The sequence below is a fragment of the Rhinatrema bivittatum genome, chromosome 5, assembly GCF_901001135.1.
Source record: "Rhinatrema bivittatum chromosome 5, aRhiBiv1.1, whole genome shotgun sequence".
NCBI classification, from domain to species: domain Eukaryota; kingdom Metazoa; phylum Chordata; class Amphibia; order Gymnophiona; family Rhinatrematidae; genus Rhinatrema; species Rhinatrema bivittatum.
In genome coordinates, this window is record NC_042619.1 from 271,365,950 (window position 1) to 271,387,681 (window position 21,732).

A 21,732-nucleotide genomic window follows, 5' to 3' on the forward strand; every position below is an offset into this window, starting at 1 on the left:
TAAACCAGCTTTCAATCACACACAGACACACATGCTCTCTCTTTCTCTCATTTACACACAGGCTCTCAATCACATACTCAGATGCTCCCTCTCCTGAACCAGCTCTCAATCACACACAGACACACATGCTCTCTCTCTTACTTATACACACAGGGGTAGATTTTCAGACGAGCGCGAATAGCCTACTTTTGTTTGCGCTCCAGGCGCAAACAAAAGTACGCTGGATTTTAGTAGATACGCGCGTAGTCGCGCGTATCGGCTAAAATCCTGGATCGGCGCGCGCAAGGCTATCGATTTCGTATAGCCTGCGCGCGCCGAGCCGCGCAGCCTACCCCCGTTCCCTCCTAGGCCGCTCCGAAATCGGAGCGGCCTAGAAGGGAACTTTCCTTTGCCCTCCCCTCACCTTCCCCTCCCTTCCCCTACCTAACCCACCCGCCCGTCCCTGTCTAAACCCCCATCCTACCTTTGTCGGGGGATTTACGCCTCCCAGAGGGAGGCGTAAATCCCCGCGCGCGAGCGGGACTCCTGCGCGCCGGGCCGCGACCTGGGGGCGGGTACGGAGGGCGCGGCCACGCCCCCGGACCGCCCCGGGCCGTAGCCACGCCCCCGTACCCGCCCCCAAAACGCTGCCGACACGCCCCCGCAACGCCGTGCGCTCCGGCCCCGCCCCCGACACGCCTCTCGACACGCCCACTCCGAAAACCCCGGGACTTACGCGAGTCCCGGGGTTCTGCGCGCGCCGGTGAGCCTATGTAAAATAGGCTCACCGGCGCGCAGGGCCCTGCTCGCATAAATCCGCCCGGTTTTGGGCGGATTTACGCGAGCAGGGCTCTGAAAATCTGCCCCACAGGCTCTTAATCATACATACACATGATCTCACACATAAAGGATCTCAATCACACACACATACTCTTTCACACAAACAGATTTTCAATCACAAACTTACACATACAGGTTCCCAATTGTAAACTTACATTCATGATCTCTCTCTCACAGGCAGGCTCTCAATCACAGACATACTCTCTTTCACATATACAGGCTCTCACTCACACACATACATGCTATCTCACTCACACACAGGATCTCAAACACACATGCTTGCTTGCTCATTCACTCTCTCTCCTTCCCTCCCTCCCCGGAACTAGCGGCAGCAGCAGCCTCCTCCCAACTCTAACCTCCTTCATTTTCAGCCCTCGTTCGGAGAAAGGAGCCCCATGGGCCATGGGGGTTGACGTTCTTCTTCATTTTCCTCCGAGCCGCGCTGCTTATTCCTCCGGCTGCGACTCTCTTTTGTTCTTCGAGCCGATGCTGACCAAACTCGCATGGTCTCTTCTTCCCGCGCACGCACCCGCTGCTCACCACTTCCTCTTCCGGGCCGCAGGGGGGAGGGTCGGGAAGAAGAGGCCATGCCGATGCTGATACTGCTGACTCCAGCTGTCCTGCCGTGTTCCGCCCTGGCTGACAGCATTTTAAGCCTGGGCGGAGGAGGACCGGAAAGCAGCTGGGTCAGCGGGGGCCTGGGAAGTGTGGCGACACACCTGCGTGTTCTTGGCGACACACTGATGTGTCGCGACACACCAGTTGAGAACCACTGGTCTAATGTGTTCTGGGGGCAGCCTGTAGCTTGATATTCACTCATCTGTGAGGACTACCATCCTGCTTGTCCTGGGAGAAAGCAGAGTTGCTTACCTGTAACAGGGGTTCTCCCAGGACAGCGAAATCCGCCCACCACCCCACAGAGTTGGGTTCGCCTATGTTTTGTTGTTTTATTTTTCGCTCATAATTTTTCTGCTTCGAAGCGGGACTGAAGGGGTCCCCATGTGGCCATGAGGTTGATGGCATGCTGGGCATCCTCAGTGTGCCAGTCAAAGTTCTAGAAACTTTGACAAAAGTGTTCTATGACAGAGCTCCATCTGATGATGTCACCCATCCGTGAGGACTAACATCCTGCTGTCCTGGGAGAACACCTGTTACAATATACATTTAACTCTTTGCGAGTTGCTGTCATTTTTTGTTTACTTTCCTGATCAAGGTGACACATATGTTTTCTTTTCATCACTATGATTTTCTTTGTTAAATCGAATATTCTTTTGTTCTGGGAATTTTTCTTCCCCACATAATAGGAAATTATATGTCCCCAGAGAACAGCTTTAGCTGCATTCCAGAAGGTCAGTACATTTATATTAGGTGATAAATTATCTTGTTTATATTCCTTCCATTTATCTACTAAAAATTTTCAGAAGTCCTTGTCATGGTATAAGGCTAAGTGCTGTTCCCGTTTTTGCCTATGTTAATTTTAGTTTAAGTGATACAATTAAATAGTCTGAGTGTGGGCCTGCCTGAATTTCACATGATAGTATTCTTTCAAACCACTTTTCTGGAAACAGAAAATAATCCAATCTTGAATAGACATTATGTGTATTAGAGAAAAAGGAAAAGTCTGACTCCTCTAAATGAAGCACATGCCAGGAATCTACCAGGCCTAATTCCTGCTTTAAAATACCTATGCCTGAGAAATGTTGCTTTCCAACACTTCTCAGGCATAGGTATTCCACACATTAAGAAAGGTGGAAAGAAGGCAAAACGATTACCGGCATGGTTAAAAGGGGAGGTGAAAGAAGCTATTTTAGCCAAAAGATCTTCATTCAAAAATTGGAAGAAGGATCCAACAGAAGAAAATAGGATAAAGCATAAATATTGGCAAGTTAAATGTAAGACATTGATAAGACAGGCTAAGAGAGAATTTGAAAAGAAGTTGGCTGTAGAGGCAAAAACTCACAGTAAAAAAAAACAAGAGGGGTACCACAAGGGTCATCCCTATCTCCGACACTTTTCAATATATATCTTCTCCCGCTCTGTCACTTACTCACCAACCTCAAGCTAACACACTTCCTATATGCGGATGACATACAAATCCTCATCCCTATAGAAGACTCACTACACAAAGCCATGTCATACTGGAATAAATGCCTTTCATCCATCAACAACCTACTCGCCAGCCTCAACCTAGTCTTAAACACAAACAAAACCGAAATCCTCTTTATAGCTCCGGAAAATTATGTTCCACCCACACCTACTATAGCTAATCAACGTCCGGACACCAGCGTGCACCCCACCACGCAACAAGTAAAAGACCTGGGGGTCATCATAGACAGAAGTTTCAGCCTCAACAAATTCGTTAACAACACAACAAAAGAATGTTTCTTTAAACTACAAACCTTAAAGAAACTAAAGCCACTTCTCCAATACAGAGACTTCCGCTTGGTCCTTCAAGCCATCATATTACCGAAACTGGACTACTGCAACTCTCTCCTTCTAGGCCTACCAGCATGCACCACCAAACCACTTCAGATGGTCATGAATGCCTCAGCCAGAATTCTCTCAAATGCCAAAAAAAGAGACCATATTACCCCAATCCTGCATCATCTCCACTGGCTGCCGATTAAATACAGGATCCAATTCAAGTCCATAATGATGATACACAAGGCATTACATAACATCGCTCCACTCAACTTAACGTTTGATCTTCAGCTACACACCTCCTCGAAACCGACCAGAAGCGCGTATCAGAACAGACTTATCACCCAACCGGCGAAATCATCCCTGAGGAAACGCGCACTATCCACCGCGGGCCCATCACTTTGGAACTCACTACCTCCAGACCTCCGCATTGAACCCTGCCACACCACATTCAAAAAGAAACTCAAGACTTGGTTATTCAAACAAGCATTCCCTGAGAGCTAAGGACAGGAATAAAGTTATCATTCAGTTTTCACTCACCCCCTCGCCCATAGCATAAAACCTCCGTAGAATTCAATTCTGAATCTGTATTTACCCACACAATTATATCATGCATTTACTCACATATTACAACTATTATTTTTAACGGTTTATTTATCTATTTTACAACTATTATTTTTAACTATTTATTTATCTATTTTAACTGTTTCCTTGTTCCGTTAACTTGTTTTAGTAATTGTTTTCTACATTATAAATTTGTTATAACTTGTTGCAATGTAAACCTTGTTCAATGTAAACCGCTAAATGAAGCGATAGTTTGAGTTCCTTGTAAACCGGGGTGATATGTATTCTATACAGGAACCTCCGGTCTAGAAATACTATAAATAAAATAAAATAAATAAATATATCCGAAGCAGAAAGCCTGTGAGGGAGTCAGTTGGACCGTTAGATGATCGAGGGGTTAAAGGGGCACTTAGAGAAGATAAGGCCATCGCGGAAAGATTAAATGATTTCTTTGCTTCGGTGTTTACTGAAGAGGATGTTGGGGAGGTACCCGTAATGGAGAAGGTTTTCATGGGTAATGATTCAGATGGACTGAATCAAATCACGGTGAACCTAGAAGATGTGGTAGGCCTGATTGACAAACTGAAGAGTAGTAAATCACCCGGACCGGATGGTATACACCCCAGAATTCTAAAGGAACTAAAAAATGAAATTTCAGACCTATTAGTAAAAATTTGTAACTTATCATTAAAATCATCCATTGTACCTGAAGACTGGAGGATAGCAAATGTAACCCCAATATTTAAAAAGGGCTCCAGGGGTGATCCGGGAAACTACAGACCGGTTAGCCTGACTTCAGTGCCAGGAAAAATAGTGGAAAGTGTTCTAAACATCAAAATCACAGAATATATAGAAAGACATGGTTTAGTGGAACAAACTCAGCATGGCTTTACCCAGGGCAAGTCTTGCCTCACAAATCTGCTTCACTTTTTTGAAGGAGTTAATAAACATGTGGATAAAGGTGAACCGGTAGATATAGCATACTTGGATTTTCAGAAGGCGTTTGACAAAGTTCCTCATGAGAGGCTTCTAGGAAAAGTAAAAAGTCATGGGATAGGTGGCTATGTCCTTTCGTGGATTGCAAACTGGCTAAAAGACAGGAAACAGAGAGTAGGATTAAATGGACAATTTTCTCAGTGGAAGGGAGTGGACAGTGGAGTGCCTCAGGGATATATATTGGGACCCTTACTTTTCAATATATTTATAAATGATCTGGAAAGAAATACGACGAGTGAGATAATCAAATTTGCAGATGACACAAAATTGTTCAGAGGAGTTAAATCACAAGCGGATTGTGATAAATTGCAGGAAGACCTTGTGAGACTGGAAAATTGGGCATCCAAATGGCAGATGATATTTAATGTGGATAAGTGCAAGGTGATGCATATAGGGAAAAATAACCTATGCTATAATTACACAATGTTGGGTTCCGTATTAGGTGCTACAACCCAAGAAAAAGATCTAGGTGTCATAGTGGATAACACATTGAAATCGTCGGTTCAGTGTGCTGCGGCAGTCAAAAAAGCAAACAGAATGTTGGGAATTATTAGTAAGGGAATGGTGAATAAAACGGAAAATGTCATAATGCCTCTGTATCGCTCCATGGTGAGACCGCACCTTGAATACTGTGAACAATTCTGGTCGCCGCATCTCAAAAAAGATATAATTGCGATGGAGAAGGTACAGAGAAGGGCTACCAAAATGATAAGGGGAATGGAACAACTTCCCTATGAGGAAAGACTAAAGAGGTTAGGACTTTTCAGCTTGGAGAAGAGATGACTGAGGGGGGATTTGATAGAGGTGTTTAAAATCATGAGAGGTCTAGAACGGGTAGATGTGAATCGGTTATTTACTCTTTCGAATAGTAGAAAGACTAGGGGGCACTCCATGAAGTTAGCATGGGGCACATTTAAAACTAATCGGAGAAAGTTCTTTTTTACTCAATGCACAATTAAACTCTGGAATTTGTTGCCAGAGGATGTGGTTAGTGCAGTTAGTATAGCTGTGTTTAAAAAAGGACTGGATAAGTTCTTGGAGGAGAAGTCCATTACCTGCTATTAAGTTCACTTAAACAATAACCACTGCCATTAGCAATGGTAACATGGAATAGACTTAGTTTTTGGGTACTTGCCAGGTTCTTGTGGCCTGAATTGGCCACTGTTGGAAACAGGATGCTGGGCTTGATGGACCCTTGGTCTGACCCAGTATGGCATTTTCTTATGTTCTTATGTTCTTAACAGGAGGGCGGACCCAAGATGGCTGACTGATACGTGGTTTGAACGGACGTCCTTTCTTGCTGTTTGAGATTTCCTGGTCTGCTTTGGCGATCCGGTAACATTTACAACTAACAATTTAATTCTTATGGGATGAAAAAGAAAGCCCTGGATTGTGCCTTACCCCGCGACCTCCCTGGGACAGTCTTGTTCAGGACCCATGGACGCCCATGTCACTCGCAGCACTCCGAAGCCGGGAAGTCAGCCGCTGGAGGGAGGAGGAGGGGAATTTGAGCTCCCCTCTCTCCCTGGCTCTTTGGGCCTCATTTTCCAAAGCTATCGCAGGCTTGCGCTGTTAGCGCAAGCCTGCGATAGCTAGCGCAAGTAGCGCAGGCCTGCGCTACTGAAATCGGGGCGGAGTCGGCCCCGGAAGAGGAGGAGGCGGGGCCATCACCAGGGCCGACTCCGCGAGGACGGCGCGCACAGCGGAAAGGTAAGGCCCTTTTCGCTGGCTATTTCGCGCCCAATAACTACACCTTCTATGGTGTAGTTATTGGGCGCGATGCCGGCAGCGATCGCATCGCGGAGGTGCGATCGCTGCCGGACCGCCCCCCTGCTTTGGCCCCCGCCCCCCCTGTAGCGCGATTTTCTAAAGTATCGCAGGCCTGCGATACTTTAGAAAATGAGGCCCTTTGTCTCCATTGAGCCCGGCACGAGGAACGCCTCCTGGTAATCCGGCAGATGAGAGAGCCACCTCAAGGGCTGGGGAGACGCCGAGGACCCATGTGGTCACGTCGGCAGATTCAGCAGGGAACAGCGAGGTGATAGAGGAATCTACAAGTCCGATAGCCATCTTAGAGGGCCCGGACAGGAGGAGTTTGAGAGACGGGGAAGGAGAGAGAAGTCTTGGAGCTAACCAGGAGCCTTCGTGGACTGAATTGGTGATTCCTGACCTGCCTCCAGTTCAAAGACCGGGTGAGATATCTTTATTATCTATATGGGAAGCAATTGCTGAGTTTCGTGCTTCTATAACAAGACAATTGGCACCTATAGTTAAGAGGAGTAATGAAATGGAACAAAAATTATTATCTCTGGGAAATACAGCAGTGGATTTGAATCAACAAATTTCTACAATCAGAGTACAAACTAATTCTATACAGCAGTCTCAGCATATACTGGCTAAGGACAATGCTAATTTGGCACTGAAAGTAGAAATGATGGAAAATAATATCAGAAATAAGAATCTGAGGATCATAAATTTTCCTAAAGTTCCTCTTGTCCCTCCAAGAGATATGTTCAAGAGATATCTAATAGAAATACTGAAGGTTCCGGAAAATGCTATAACACCATCATCAAAAGTCTTCTATTTACCGCCATATAGAAGAGAACCTGGTCAACAGAGAGATGGAATGGAGATATTACAGACTGTAGAAGCACCACCATTGGATTTAACAGCAATAATTGAGACATCAGACTCAGACATTGCAATTCCTGCTACACTTATAGTTTCACTAGTCCTTGAACCTGACCGAGACTGGTTACTGAAATTGTTTTTCAGGCATAGATTAGAAACCTTTATGCAATTTAAAGTAAATGTGTTTCCTGATGTTTCTCGTCCTACTCAAAGAAGACATAAACAGTTTCTATTAATGAGGTCTATGGTACAACAGATTGGAGGTCACTTTATTTTAAAGTTCCCTTGCAAATGTTTGGTGAAGTACCAAAATGTTTCCTATGTTTTTTTTGATCCTCCTCAGTTGTCACAATTCTTAGTAGGGAAAATCCCTGGAGCTAGCTCTAATACTGATCCCCTACCCGTAAGTTCTCAAGATAATGTTCCTCAAATAAAGAAAAATAAGAGTACTGCATCGTATCAGTCATTTAGCCTTGTTTATAATTTAGTTGTGTACTAAGTTTCCTTGGATTGTGTTTGGCTCCCCCTCATATATTGAGGACTTTGATTGGTACTGTTAAAAGAGTGCTTGTTTGAGCAAATATGCTGTTATTTGAAAAGAGTTTCTGTTAAACAATACCTGTTTTCCATTCAAGAATGCTCTTGTATGTAATTTGAGAAAACTTAATAAAGAAAAAAAAATAAAAAAAAAATACCTATGCCCGTATCTTTTTGGTTTTTCTTTGGCTGTCTAATCGGTTTGCAATCTACAAGAGGATTGTCAGTGATGTTAAAATCACCTCCCATTATACATGTATTTATTCCAACAAGCAATTTTAGCTACCAAATTTGACAGAAAAGCATGTGAATAAACATTAGGAGCGCATACATTCACCAGTATTACTCTGACATCATATACTTCCCCTAAAACAATATTAAAGCAACCCTCTGAATCTCTAATGTGCCGTTCAAATTGGAATGGAAGCTTTTTGTTAATTAAAATGGCAACACCCTTTGTCTTGATGAAAATGATGAATAATAACACTGGCCAATCCATTCTCTACGAAACTTTTCATGTTTGACATCTGTTAAGTATGTCTCCTGAATAAGGCTGTTTTAGACAATAGGACCCCTCCAGCTCAGGTACATTGCCATCATAAATACATTCTGCTAAATCTTGTGCCTCTGACATCAATACAACAAAATATTTCACACATTCCCATTCATTCTCTTTCAAACTCATACATACCGCATACAGCACATTACCCATAATCTGTTCCTAAACAACTCCCAACTCCTACAATCCAGAACTTTGTTTCTTTTCTCCTCGGCTCTGGAAAGAGATTTGCTCCAATGTTGTGGTGTTTCCTTTCCTGATGCTGGAATCTCATTGTCTCCGAATCTTGAACCCTTCTAAGATCCCCGAAGATAGTTAATAGTAAAGAATGTTGCACCAAATTCTTAGTTCCAAAAGGTGAGGAAAAAAAGAAGAAAAACTAAGAAGGTGCTTATCCTCAAAGATATCACATGTTGCCATCAATACTATTGGTGCAATTGCTCCGATTCCAAGTCTTGCAAACATAATTACTGCTTGATAAAGGTTATATTGTCAACAATGCTCAGTCTCTGTTCTTCATGACCTTTTTTATGCAGTAAGAATTTATCTGCGTAATTAAAAAGTTTACAATTACTTGCCTCAGCCTGACAGTCGGCTGGCTCTGAGGGTCCATGCAGTGTGCTTGTTCAACTATTATTTTCCTTTCTAGCACAGTTACCCCCTAGGACCCTGGAAGCCATGTTTCACAAAAGTTAAGCAAATCTTCATGTTGAAGTTGTTCTGAAATGCCAACAATTTGTATATTGTTTCTCCTGCTCCTATTTTTAACTCATTCAGTTTTTCTGCCATGATTTTATTTTGAGATTTTAGCTCTGCTAGTGCTCCATCTATCCCTTCCATATGTTCTTCATGTGCTGCAACCCTTTCTTCCACCTCCTTAATAGAGACTCCATAGTTTTCACATTTTTCTTTTATCTCATCGACCGATGACTGCAGCTTTTGCAGTTGATCCATGATAACTGCGGACTTTACCCAGGAATCTCTCTGATCATGTTTTCCATCACCCCCTCAGTGATAGTACTTGCCTCAGGCACCATTTTGTCATTACCCATGGATGCCAGTTTCTCTATACCAGTTAACTTTGGGCGGGTCAACATTTCATCTGCTAATCAGATAACAAAATTGTCCATATATTCAATCTTTCCTATTTTGCTAGCAAATACAGCACTACCTTCGAAATTTGGCTGGATAAATACCGATCTTCGCTAGACCCACAGGAGTGTATGACTAGAGCTTCCTACCAGGTCGACATCATGACTGGAAGCTCTTGTTAATTAGTTTTTTCTGTTAATTTAGAGTTTATTTGCTTCATTGTTTTCTTTTTGTTTCTCCTACCAAGTCTCATAAAAAAGATGTCACATGATGTGTTCCTAGATGGAAGGAGCTTGTGAGTTCAGCTCCCACAAACCCTTGCAATAAATTTGCCTCCTTTTTTACTTTATCTGGCTCTGGGATGTTCAAGCTTCTACTCAAAGACTCTGGGAAAAGCTCTCTACTGGTGTTATAGTCGGAGAGGTCTGCTAAGCTTAAAAACAAGCAACAAGAGTGCTGCAAAGAAATCGGGCCTAGAAGAAAGTATAGCGCCAGAGAAACTTGATCTCTCCCATGTTGTTTATTTAATTATTTATTTATTTATTTATTTAAATCTTTTTCTATACCGTCGTTAAGGTGGGTACCGTCACAACGGTTTACAATAAGGCACTGCCTGCAGAGATTATATCTACTATGAGGGATGTATTACAAACTCTATCTCAGCAAATACATACTAATTTGGATGCTCATCTGGAAATTGTAGTGGATAAAGTGGCTCAGCTTGTGTCTACCATGAACGAGGCTAATACCGGACTGGATGACCACTAAGATAGAGTAGATGTCATGTGTGTGCACCTGGTGCAAATTGCTCCTGGCTTTCAAAGAGCAAGTCCAATCTCTGTGTTGTGGTTACATGTGTTTTGGTGGATCCTTGGGTGGTGTGGAGGTGACCACACCCACGGGCAGGAGCCCTGTGAGGAGCCACAGCACTGGGCTAGACTCATGCTACACAAAACACAGGGAAATGTTCTTTAAACAGCTAGATGGTAGCCACTACGTGGCAGTAGTGAGGTAGTCTGTAGTTGCAGTCCCAGGGACCTCGGCAGAAGGAGCTCTTCTCTCCAAGATGAGGTCAGGAGATTCTGCAGCAGGTCTCCCAGCGAGGAGATACTGTGGGTGAGAAAGACTGAGAGGTTAGAGTACTCACTGAGAATAGCTGTTGGTATGCAATTCCACCAGATAAGTAGATGAAGGTACAGGCACTGAGGCAGGGAGAGCAGGCCCTCGAGGAGCGAGTACCTGTTCCCTGAAAGGCACCTGAAATAAAGCAGAGGGCCCCCGAGGAGCAGGTACCCAGGTTAGTTGATACCCCGATGGGCAGAGAGAAAGCTTCCTGCGGCAGCACAGAAGCGGCAGAGTAGCGTAGACAGGAACGGATTTGAGTCCTTGCTAACTCGGGGAGCTAGCAAATCAATGAGGCTGATATACCCGGATGGCGTGACATCAGCATGAGGGAACGCCCTCAAGGTTCGTGCCAAGGGTTGCATAAAGACATGGGTTGCACGCACCCTAGTAGGTACCTGGGAGGAGAAATGGCGAAAGGCTGTACCATAGCTGTTCTGGGGATGCCAGAGAGGGCGGCTTGATGACACTGTGGTAGCCATCTTGCCAAGGCAAGCGGGGCGAGGCCGAAGACCGATGGATGCAACAGTACCCCCCTTCAAAGGGCGTCCACGCTGGTTCCTACCAGGTCTTGGTTTTTGAGGATGCTGCTGCTGAAAGTCTTGTAGCATCTCTTTATCCAGGATGTTGGACATGGGTATCCAAGAGTTTTCTTCTGGGCCATACCCTTCCCATGACAGGAGGTATTCCCATACTCTGCCTCGTCTTCTCACATCGAGAACTGCATCTACCTTGTATTAGATGTCGTCCTCTGCATCAACGGATGTAGCTTCAGGTATCTTGTTGGAAAACTCACTAAGTATCAAAGGCTTCAATAGTGAGACGTGGAATGCATTGTGGATCTTTAAAATAGATGGTAGCTTCAGACTGTAGTTGAGATTGCCCAGTCATCAGAGAATGGGGAATGGTCCAATGAGGCGAGGAGTGAATCGAGCTTAAGGAAATTTTAGTCTTAAATGCTTTGTGGAAAGCCAGACTTTGTCACCAGGCTTGAAGGCTGGAGCCTTGCAGTGATGAGCGTCCTATCCTTTCTTTGCTTGCAGTCCTGCTTTAATAAGCATCTCTTTTGTCTGAGTCCAAAGTTGTTGGATATCTTTGGCAGTAGATTGAGCTATAGTGTACAACACTGATAACGGAAGTGGCAGCAGTGGTAGTGGTAGTCGTCCGTACTCCACTTCGAATGGTGTTGATCCAGTGGATGTTGCTGGATGAGAATTTGTGAAAAATTCTGCCCATGGCAACAGTTCGCTCCAATCACTCTGGCGAGTGTTCACATAGGTACAAATGAATTGCTTGAGTGTCCTGTTCATCCTCTCTGTTTGCCCATTGGATTCGGGATGATATGCCGATGTGAAGTCAAGGGCAATATCGAACTTCTTACATAGTGCCTTCCAGAAGTTTGCTGTGAATTGAGCCCCACGATCGGAAACTATGGGGTAGATTTTAAAAGAAGCGCGATCAGCCTACTTTTGCTTGCGCATCAGACTCAAGCAAAAGTACGCTGGATTTTAGTAGATACGCGCGGAGCCACGCGTATCCACTAAAATCTCTGGATCGGCGCGCGCAAGGCTATTGATTTTGTATAGCCGGCGCGCCGAGCCGCGCTGCCTAACCCGTTTCCTCCAAGGCCGCTCCGAAATCGGAGCGGCCTCGGAGGGAACTTTCCTTTGCCCTCCCCTCACCTTCCCCTCCCTTCCCCTACCTAACCCACCCGCCCGGCCCTGTCTAAACCATCCCCTTACCTTTGTCGGGGGATTTACGCCTCCCGGAGGGAGACGTAAATCCCCGCGCGCCAGCGGGCCTCCTGCGCGCCGGGCCGCGACCTGGGGGCGGGTACGGAGGGCGCGGCCACGCCCCCGGACCGCCCCGGGCCGTAGCCACGCCCCCGTACCCGCCCCCAAACCGCTCCCGACACGCCCCCGAAACGCCGCGACGACCGGGCCCGCCCCCCCCGACACGCCCCCGACACGCCCCCCTCCGAAAACCCCGGGACGTACGCGAGTCCCGGGGTCTGCGCGCGCCGGTAGGCCTATGTAAAATAGACTTACCGGCGCGCAGGGCCCTGCTCGCGTAAATCCGGGCGGATTTACGCGAGCAGGGCTCTTAAAATCCGCCCCTATGTGCTTAGGCAAGCCATGCACATGGAAGATGTGTGAGATGATTAGCTTGGCGAGCAAGCCTGGGAGAGCCACAAAATGTGCCATCTTCGAAAACCAATCAACGGTCACTCAAATGGTATTATTTCCTCCAGAAACTGGCAAATCAACCACGAAGTCAGTGGCAATATGTGTCCATGGTTCTTCTGGCACCGGCAAGGGTTGAAATAGACCCCATGATTGAACCGGAGGTGTCTTCTGTTTAGCGCAGTTAGCACAGGAAGCAACGTAGGAGAATGTATCTTCCTTCATGGTGGGCCACCAGTAAAAGGTTTGAAGCTTAGACAGGGTTCTACGTTGACCAGGATGTCCTGAAAGTTTGGAGTCATGGGCCCAAGCCAATAACTTTTTCCTGAAGTTCTTGGGTACAATAGTCTTTCCTGCAGGTACTGAGTGAGTAGCTGCCAATATGACCTTCTCTGGGTCAATGATGTGTTGTGGTTCTTCTGGAACATCCTCGGAGAGGAAAGAATGAGATAGAGCGTCAGCTCTGATATTCTTAGCTCCAGGGAGATATTTGAGCACAAAGTTGAATCTGTTGAAAAACAGAGACCATCTCGCTTGTCTATGATTCAGGCACTGTGCGTGGCGGAGGTACTCCACATTCTTATGGTCTATGAAGACCTTTATTTGATGTTGCGCTCCTTTGAGCCAAGGGCGCCATTCTTCGAATGCCAGTTTTATAGATAGGAGCTCTTTATCTCCTATTCCGTAATTTTTCTCTGCAGGAGAGAAGCGACTGAGAAGAATGAGCATGGTTGTGGAACCTTTGAATCACCAGCTTGGCTTAATACGTCCCCTACACCAACATCTGAGGCGTCGACCTCCACGATGAAAGGCTTGGAGGGGTCTGGGTTCGAAGACACGGCTTGTGTAAAAAGGCATCTTCTAGCTTCTGAAATTCCGTTACAGCCTCTGGAGACCACTTAGCAGTGTTGGCACCTTTCTTTGTCATAACGGTAAGTGGCACTGTAAGTGAAGAGTAGTTCTTGATGAAGGTTCTGTAATAGTTGATGAAACCTAAGAAGCGTCTGAGAGCTTTTAACCCAGTGGGTTGTGCCCAGTTCTTGATACTCTCCAGCTTCTGTGGGTCCATTTGAAAGCCTTGATTAGACACAATATAGCCTAAGAAAGGCACTGACTCTTTGTGAAATTCACATTTGGATAGCTTGGCATAGAGATGGTTCTCACAGAGCATCTGCAGTACTCTCTTTACATCCTCTTGGTGAGTGGTCATGTCTTGAGAGAATATCAAGATGTCGTCCAAGTAAACGACAACACATTTATAGAGGAGGTCCCGGAAAATGTCATCCATTAAATTTTGAAAGACGGCCGGGGCATTACAGAGGCCGAAGGGCATCACTAGATATTCAAAGTGGACATCTCGAGTGTTGAAGGATGTCTTCCACTCATCGCCAGCTCGAATGTGAAGTAGATTATAGACTCCTTTCAAATCCAGTTTGGAAAAGATTTGAGCTCCTTGTAGCCTGTCGAATAAAGGATAGTGATCCTTTATTGTTATCTCATTAAGGCCCCTGTAATCTATACATGGGAGTAATGTTCCGTCCTTTTTGCCCACAAAGAAAAAGCCTGCACTAGCAGGGGATTTGGATGGTTGTATGAAGCCCTTTTGGAGGTTCTCCTGAATGTATTCAGACATGGTCTTGTTTTCTGTCACAGACAGGTGGTATACTCTACCCTTGGGTGGCTCCGTATTAGGCTTCAGGTTGATGGCGCAGTCATACGGTCTGTGAGGTAGAAGAACATCTGCAGCTTCCTTTGAAAAAACATCTTGAAAAGATGCATATTGAGGCAGCAACCCCGACATTACTGGAGTGGTAGGCATATAGGGTAATGGCTCTACCTCCATCAGGCACTTCTTATGGCAGTCTGGACCCCATCTTGACAGTTCCAGTGTGACCCAATCAAATTGAGGCATATGCTGTTGTAGCCAAGGTAATCCCAGTACTATAGGGTGCATGGCCTTCTCTAACATGAAGAAGGAGATGGTCTCCGACACACCGGTTGAGTGCATAGTGCTACTTCACCTGGTAAGGGCTCTCCATGGATGGATGAAAGAAATAGGGGAGGCTTCATAATGGAAGTGGGGATCCGTAGATGCTCCACTACTTCTTGAAAAATGAAATTGCCTCCTGCCCCGGAGTCCACAAGGGCAAGAGTCTGATACTCTAAGGGTCCGCAGATCACAGATACAGTAAGATAGAGTGGAGGAGAAGGGATGGTAAGACCTAAGAAGAGTCCTCCCGCAGGACATAGGTCTGTCAGTTTCCCGGACATATAGGGCAATTTTGGACAGCATGGCCAGCTTGTCCACAGTACAAACACAGCCCTAGTTTCTTCGCGTTCTTCTCTCTTTCAGTGTCAGATGGCTGCGGCCTAACTGCTTAGATTCCTCTTTGCCTGCTGCTGGGACCGAAGGCACAGACTTGGGTACAGGCTTGGCTCGAACTTCACCTGGATAGGGTCTCCTAGGCATCTTGGTCTTTTGGACTTTGTCGCAAAGTCTGTGATTGATCCTGGTTGCCAATTTCACAAGTTCAACTAAAGTCTCAGGCATCTCTCGAGCGGAGAGTTCATCTTTCAGACGAGAGTTCAGTCCTTCAAAAAAGAGTGTCTTCAGACACCTCGGGTCCCAGGATAATTCAGACGCCAGTGTCTTGAACTCAATGGTGAAGTCAGCAAGTGGTTTGTTCCCTTGCTTCAAGTGACCCAAAAAAGATCCTGCAATGGTATACCGAGGATCATTAAAAAATGATTTAAACAGTTTGAGGAAATGTTCAAGGTCATAAAGAATCGGATCCTCGCACTCCCACAGCGAAGAGGCCCAAGACAAAGCTCGTTGAATAGTGAACTATCTACAGTCTGGAGAATTGATGGACCAGAGGCAACATGGATTCACCAGGGAAAGATCCTGTCAAACAAATCTGATTGACTTTTTTGACTGGGTAACCAAGGAATTGGATCGAGGAAGAGCACTCGATATCATATACTTGGATTTCAGCAAAGCTTTTGATACGGTTCCGCACAGGAGACTGGTCAATAAAACGAGAAGCTTGGGAGTGAGTGCCGAGGTGGTGACCTGGATTGCAAATTGGTTGAAGGACAGAAGACAATGTGTGATGGTAAATGGAACCTTCTCTGAAGAGAGAGCGGTTTTAAGTGGTGTACCGCAAGGATCGGTATTGGGACCGGTCCTGTTCAATATCTTTGTGAGCGACATTGCGGACGGGATAGAAGGTAAGGTTTGTCTTTTTGCGGATGACACTAAGATCTGCAACAGAGTGGACACGCCGGAAGGAGTGGAGAGAATGAGACGGGATCTAAGGAAACTGGAAGAGTGGTCGAAGATATGGCAGCTGAGATTCAATGCCAAGAAGTGCAAAGTCATGCATATGGGGAGTGGAAATCCGAATGAACTGTATTCGATGGGGGGGGAAAGGCTGATGTGCACGGAGCAGGAGAGGGACCTTGGGGTGATAGTGTCTAATGATATGAAGTCTGCGAAACAATGCGACAAGGCGATAGCAAAAGCCAGAAGAATGCTGGGCTGCATAGAGAGAGGAATATCAAGTAAGAAAAGGGAAGTGATTATTCCCTTGTACAGGTCCTTGGTGAGGCCTCACCTGGAGTACTGTGTTCAGTTCTGGAGACCGTATCTACAAAAAGACAAAGACAAGATGGAAGCGGTACAGAGAAGGGCGACCAGGAAGGTGGAGGATCTTCATCGGATGACGTACGAGGAGAGATTGAAGAATCTAAATATGTACACCCTGGAGGAAAGGAGGAGCAGAGGAGATATGATACAGACTTTCAGATACTTGAAAGGTTTTAATGATCCAAAGGCAACGACAAACCTTTACCATAAGAAAAAAATCAGCAGAACCAGGGGTCACGATTTGAAGCTCCAGGGAGGAAGATTCAGAACCAATGTCAGGAAGTATTTCTTCACGGAGAGGGTGGTGGATGCCTGGAATGCCCTTCCGGAGGAAGTGGTGAAGACCAGAACTGTGAAGGACTTCAAAGGTGCGTGGGATAAACACTGTGGATCCATAAAGTCAAGAGGCCGCCAATGAAGAGTGGGTGACTCGCCAGAATGATGGCTACTGCCTGGACACAATACCCTTATTCAATAAACATACACATGGTTACTGTGACTCCAACATCACTCTAAGCTTCAACAGCAAGAGGAAATGTGGAAAAAAGGATTTGCACTCACAAAGCTGGGAGTAGCTGGCTTGTTACGGCGGTTACTACCCCAAACCAAATGTGCCTGATACTTCACTTTCGATGCACATCCAGCATAGCTCTCTGCTCCAACGGCAGGGGAGAAGAAAAACTGATACTTCACGCATACCCAGCATAGCTTCAACGGCAGGGGAGAAGAAAAAAGGATTCACACTCACAAAGCGGGGAGTAGCTGGCTTGTTACGGCGGTTACTACCCCAAACCAAATGTGCCTGATACTTCACTTTAGATGCATATCCAGCATAGCTCTCTGCTTCAACGGCAGGGGAGAAGAAAAACAACCAATAAGGGCTGTATAACATAGTCTGGGTTAAAACAAATAAGCATGGGTGTAGCTTGCTTATTGCGGCGGTTACTACCCCTACTACCCCCTAACTAATCAAGCTTGATATTTCACTTGGATGCAGCTCCATCACTGCTCTCTACATTAATGGTGGGGGAGGAAGGGAAATAGAACCAAGAGCTAAAAGAAACAGATAAGTATGAGAGAAAAAATGTGTGAAGCTTGCTGGGCAGACTGGATGGGCCGTTTGGTCTTCTTCTGCCGTCATTTCTATGTTTCTATGTTTCTATGATATACGTAGTCTTAGCGTAGGTTGTGGGGAAGTGACCAGGTTGTAATGCAAAATGCATGCAGCACTGGTTAATGAAGTCTCTGCATCTCCAAAGTTCTCCCGAGAGAAGCGAATAGGAGCTGCTAGCGGTACAGTGGTCTTCACCATCACCTCAGGCGGTTTAACTTCTTTATCTGAAGTGGAAGGCGAGTTCATCTGTTTGTGTAGCAGATTAAATGCAGCAGTCAGTCCTTCCAGCGCAGTCTGCAGTTCGGTGAACTGCTGAGCCAGGCCTGGAATGGCCTGCAACGCAGTGAGCTGAGCCAGATCCATGGAGTTAGCAATCTGTTGTGGTTATATGTGTTTTGGTGGATCCTTGGGTGCTGTGGAGGTGACCACGCCCACGGGGAGGAGCCCTGTGAGGAGCCACAGCACTGGGCTAGACTCGTGCTACACAAAACACAGGGAAATATTCTATTATTAAACAGCTAGATAGTAGCCACCAGGTGGCAGTAGTGAGGTAGTCTGTAGTTGCAGTCCCAGGGACCTCGGCAGAGGGAGCCCTTCTCTCCACGATGACATCAGGAGTTTCCGCAGCAGGTCTCCCAGCGAGGAGATACTGTGGGTGAGACAGACTGAAAGGTTAGAGTACTCACTGAGAACAGCTGTTGGTATGCGATTCCACCAGATAAGTAGATGGAGGTACAGGCACCGAGGCAGGGAGAGCAGGCCCTCGAGGAGCGAGTACTTGTTCCCTGAAAGGCACCTGAAATAAAGCAGAGGGCCCCCGAGGAGCAGGTACCCAGGTTAGTTGATACCCCAATGGGCAGAGAGAAAGCTTCCTGCGGCAGCACGGAAGCAGCAGAGTAGCGTAGACAGGAACAGATTCAAGTCCTTGCTAACTCGGGGAGCTAGCAAATCAATGAGACTGATATACCCAGATGGCGTGACGTCAGCATGAGGGAACGCTACTAGGGTTGCGCGCGCACGCACACCCTAGTAGGTACCTGGGAGGAGCAATGGCGGAAGGCTGCACCATAGCCGTTCTGGGGATGCCAGAGAGATCAGCTTGACGACGCTGTGGTAGCCATTTTGCCCAGGTAAGTGAGAGGAGCCGAGATTAAGATGAGGCAAGTGGGGCGAAGCCGTCGAAGACCGACGAACACAACACTCTGGAGACTAAAGTAGGACACCTGGAGGAGCTAAGGCAGGCAAAGAAGAATATAAAGGAGATCTTGAGGGATATAACAGCCAAGTCCCAATTCCAGTCTGGTAGCCCCTTTGCTGCCATGGAGGAGTAAGGTCACCTGGAGGAACAACATAAACTTGGTGCAACAGGAATTGCTCTCTAGGTGTTGTATTATCCTCTCACACTGAGGATGGGTCTCTAAGGACTTGCCCAGGAGGGAAGGGTTAGGTCAGCTTTCATATTTGGTGATTCGATCATTAGGAATGTAGATAGCTGGGTGGCTGGTGGACAAGAGGATTGCTTGGTAACTTGCCTGCCTGATTTGAAGGTGGTGGACCTCATGCATCACCTAGATAGGATTTTAGACAGTACTGGGGAAGAGCTGGTTGACATGGTACATGTGGGCACCTACGACATAGGAAGGTGTGGGAAGGAAGGTCTGGAAACCAAATTTAGGCTTTTAGATAAAAAGTTGAAATCCAGAATCGCCAGGGTAGCATTCTTTGAAACTCTCCCTGTTCCATGTGCAGGACTCCAGAGGCAGGCAGAGCTCTAGAGTCTCGATGTATTAATGAAACAATAGTGCAGGAAAGAGGGCTTTAGTTTTGTTAGGAACTGGGCAACATTTTGTAGAAGGGGGAACCTATTTCGAAAAGATGGGCTCTACCTTAACCAGAGTGGAACCAGGCTGCTGGCATTAACCTTTAAAAAACATCTAGAGCAGCTTTTTAACTAGAACATAGGGAAAAACCAACAGTTGCTGAGTAGCTCATGGTTCGGAGAGAGGTATCTTCAAAGGATATTAAAATAACAGGGGAGTTAAGGTATCCCAATAGAGAAGTTACAATAAAAGCAAACATAATCCATGTGGCTATAAGTGGAGTTGCCACTAAAATGTCAGATTTCAAGAACAGATTTGTAGGGCGTGAGAATCAGCTTGTGATTATGTCTCCTTCTGTAGCTACATTGCAATCTACACCTGTTAGCATTAAGGGTAGAATAAAGTTGTGTTGTAAATGTGAGTTCCTGGAAAATATGATGAGGGCCAGAAACTTATGGGGTTTTTTTTAAATGTTCCTAAAACTAGGTGACTATCGTTTGTAGAATTACTTAAGTATTTTGTAGAAACTAATTTTCCTCTCAGAAAGATTTTATATTCTGCCAGATAAAAGAATACTTCTAATGTAGATGAGGGTTGTATGGATGTGCTTGCTTTATTGAGATTTTCAATTTATCATTATTTTTGCAAGATTGACATGATATAATTGAAACGAGAGCAACTCTATTGGTTAAGTTCTCTTCTGAAACAGACAAGGAGTTGGTACTTAGGCAGTATTTTAAGTATAAGAAGGAACTGTTTTGTGGACAAAAGATTCAGATATTCCCCGATGTTGCTAAAGAGATTCAATGAGAAAAATGCTTTTTCTACATTTAAAACAATGTGGGGTAGATTTTAAAAGAAGCGCGCACAGCCTACATGTGCACACGCTACCCGGTGCATGCACATGTACACCTGATTTTATAACTTGTGCACCTTGTGCGCGCCGAACCGCGCTGCCTTCCTCCATTCCCTCCCCCAATCTAACCTTCCCTTCCCACCCTTTCCCCTAACCTTTCCCCTCCAGCCCTACTCTAAACCCCCCCCCCCTCGTCCTTTGTCTTACCTTTTGTGCCTGCCTCTGATACAGCAACAATGGCCGCTCTGTCGGAGGCCTCTAGCCCCGCCCCCACCACAGACCATCCAGCCCCGTCCCTGCCCCCGGGGCTTTACACGCATTGCCGGGCCTTTTTAAAATAGGCCCGACGCGCGTAACCTTTTTAAAATCCGGCCCTGTGTAATTAATCTGGGCACATCATTTTTCTTAACGTTTCTTTGTAAATATATCATTGTTCATTAGGTGAATAAGTTTATCTTTGTTGATCCGGTTCATTTAGAAACTTTCCTTGCTGATAAAGCTGAGCGATTATGTTGGGAGTGGGTGGGAATATGCATTGGCATGATATTGTAGTTGCTTTTGACACCTGATTTGTTTATTATTCCTTATTATTAGTTTTTCTTCTAGTTTCCCCACCTGATGGGGACTGGTAGTGATCCATAAGAAGGAATATTTTCTTTGTTTGTTTTTTCTTTTATTTATTGTGTCATATATATCATTTTTCTAATAATTTTAATTCTTGTATTGGACTAAAATGTTAATAAAGAGATAATTGAAAAAATATCATGGAAACAGTAGACAATCAGCTAGTTTAATTGTTATATTTGCATTCAGCACATGAACATCAATAATACATGGCACATTTTAATGCTTAAGTAAAGTTCTAAAAATGTGTATACAAGTGTAAGTTTTCTAGCTATATCTGAAAATTGAAGTTAGCCAGATAACATCTAGCTAAATTAACTCCACACAGAAATTCCAAAGTTATCCGGCTAAGTTTTATCCCACTAACTGTGGAGTCAGATAACTCGGAGGCAATCAGCCAGTGGGAATTTTCAAATCCTGCCATTTGTCTGACTAAGCCCTCTATGTGCCTAAGTTTACCCACAGTGACAAGTGGCATTCCTGGGGGCAGAGTTGGGGAAAACTTTCTGCAGTTAGTAAGTGAAAATGTGTGAGGGATAGTTTTCCTAGGTTAATTTTCAAAGTGAAAGTATACACATACTTTTACTTTGAAAACTGGTGCATTTACATGACCAGTTTTAAAAGTATCCCCTTAGTGGTCTGGAAGCCAGAGAGACTTCAGGTTATACTATTTAAGTATTTATAGAAGTCCTAATGAGTATGCAGGTGCTCACTGAAGCCAGGTCTGTCTGGCAGACGACAAGGG

The 21,732-nt window shown here is 45.5% G+C and overlaps 1 protein-coding gene across 1 annotated transcript in view; it reads left to right on the forward strand.

Moving 5' to 3' along the window:
- Positions 1 to 21,732, forward strand: part of LOC115092752 (disintegrin and metalloproteinase domain-containing protein 9-like) — a 65,036-nt gene that overhangs the window by 12,782 nt on the left and 30,522 nt on the right. The gene's annotated exons all lie outside the window — the stretch shown is intronic.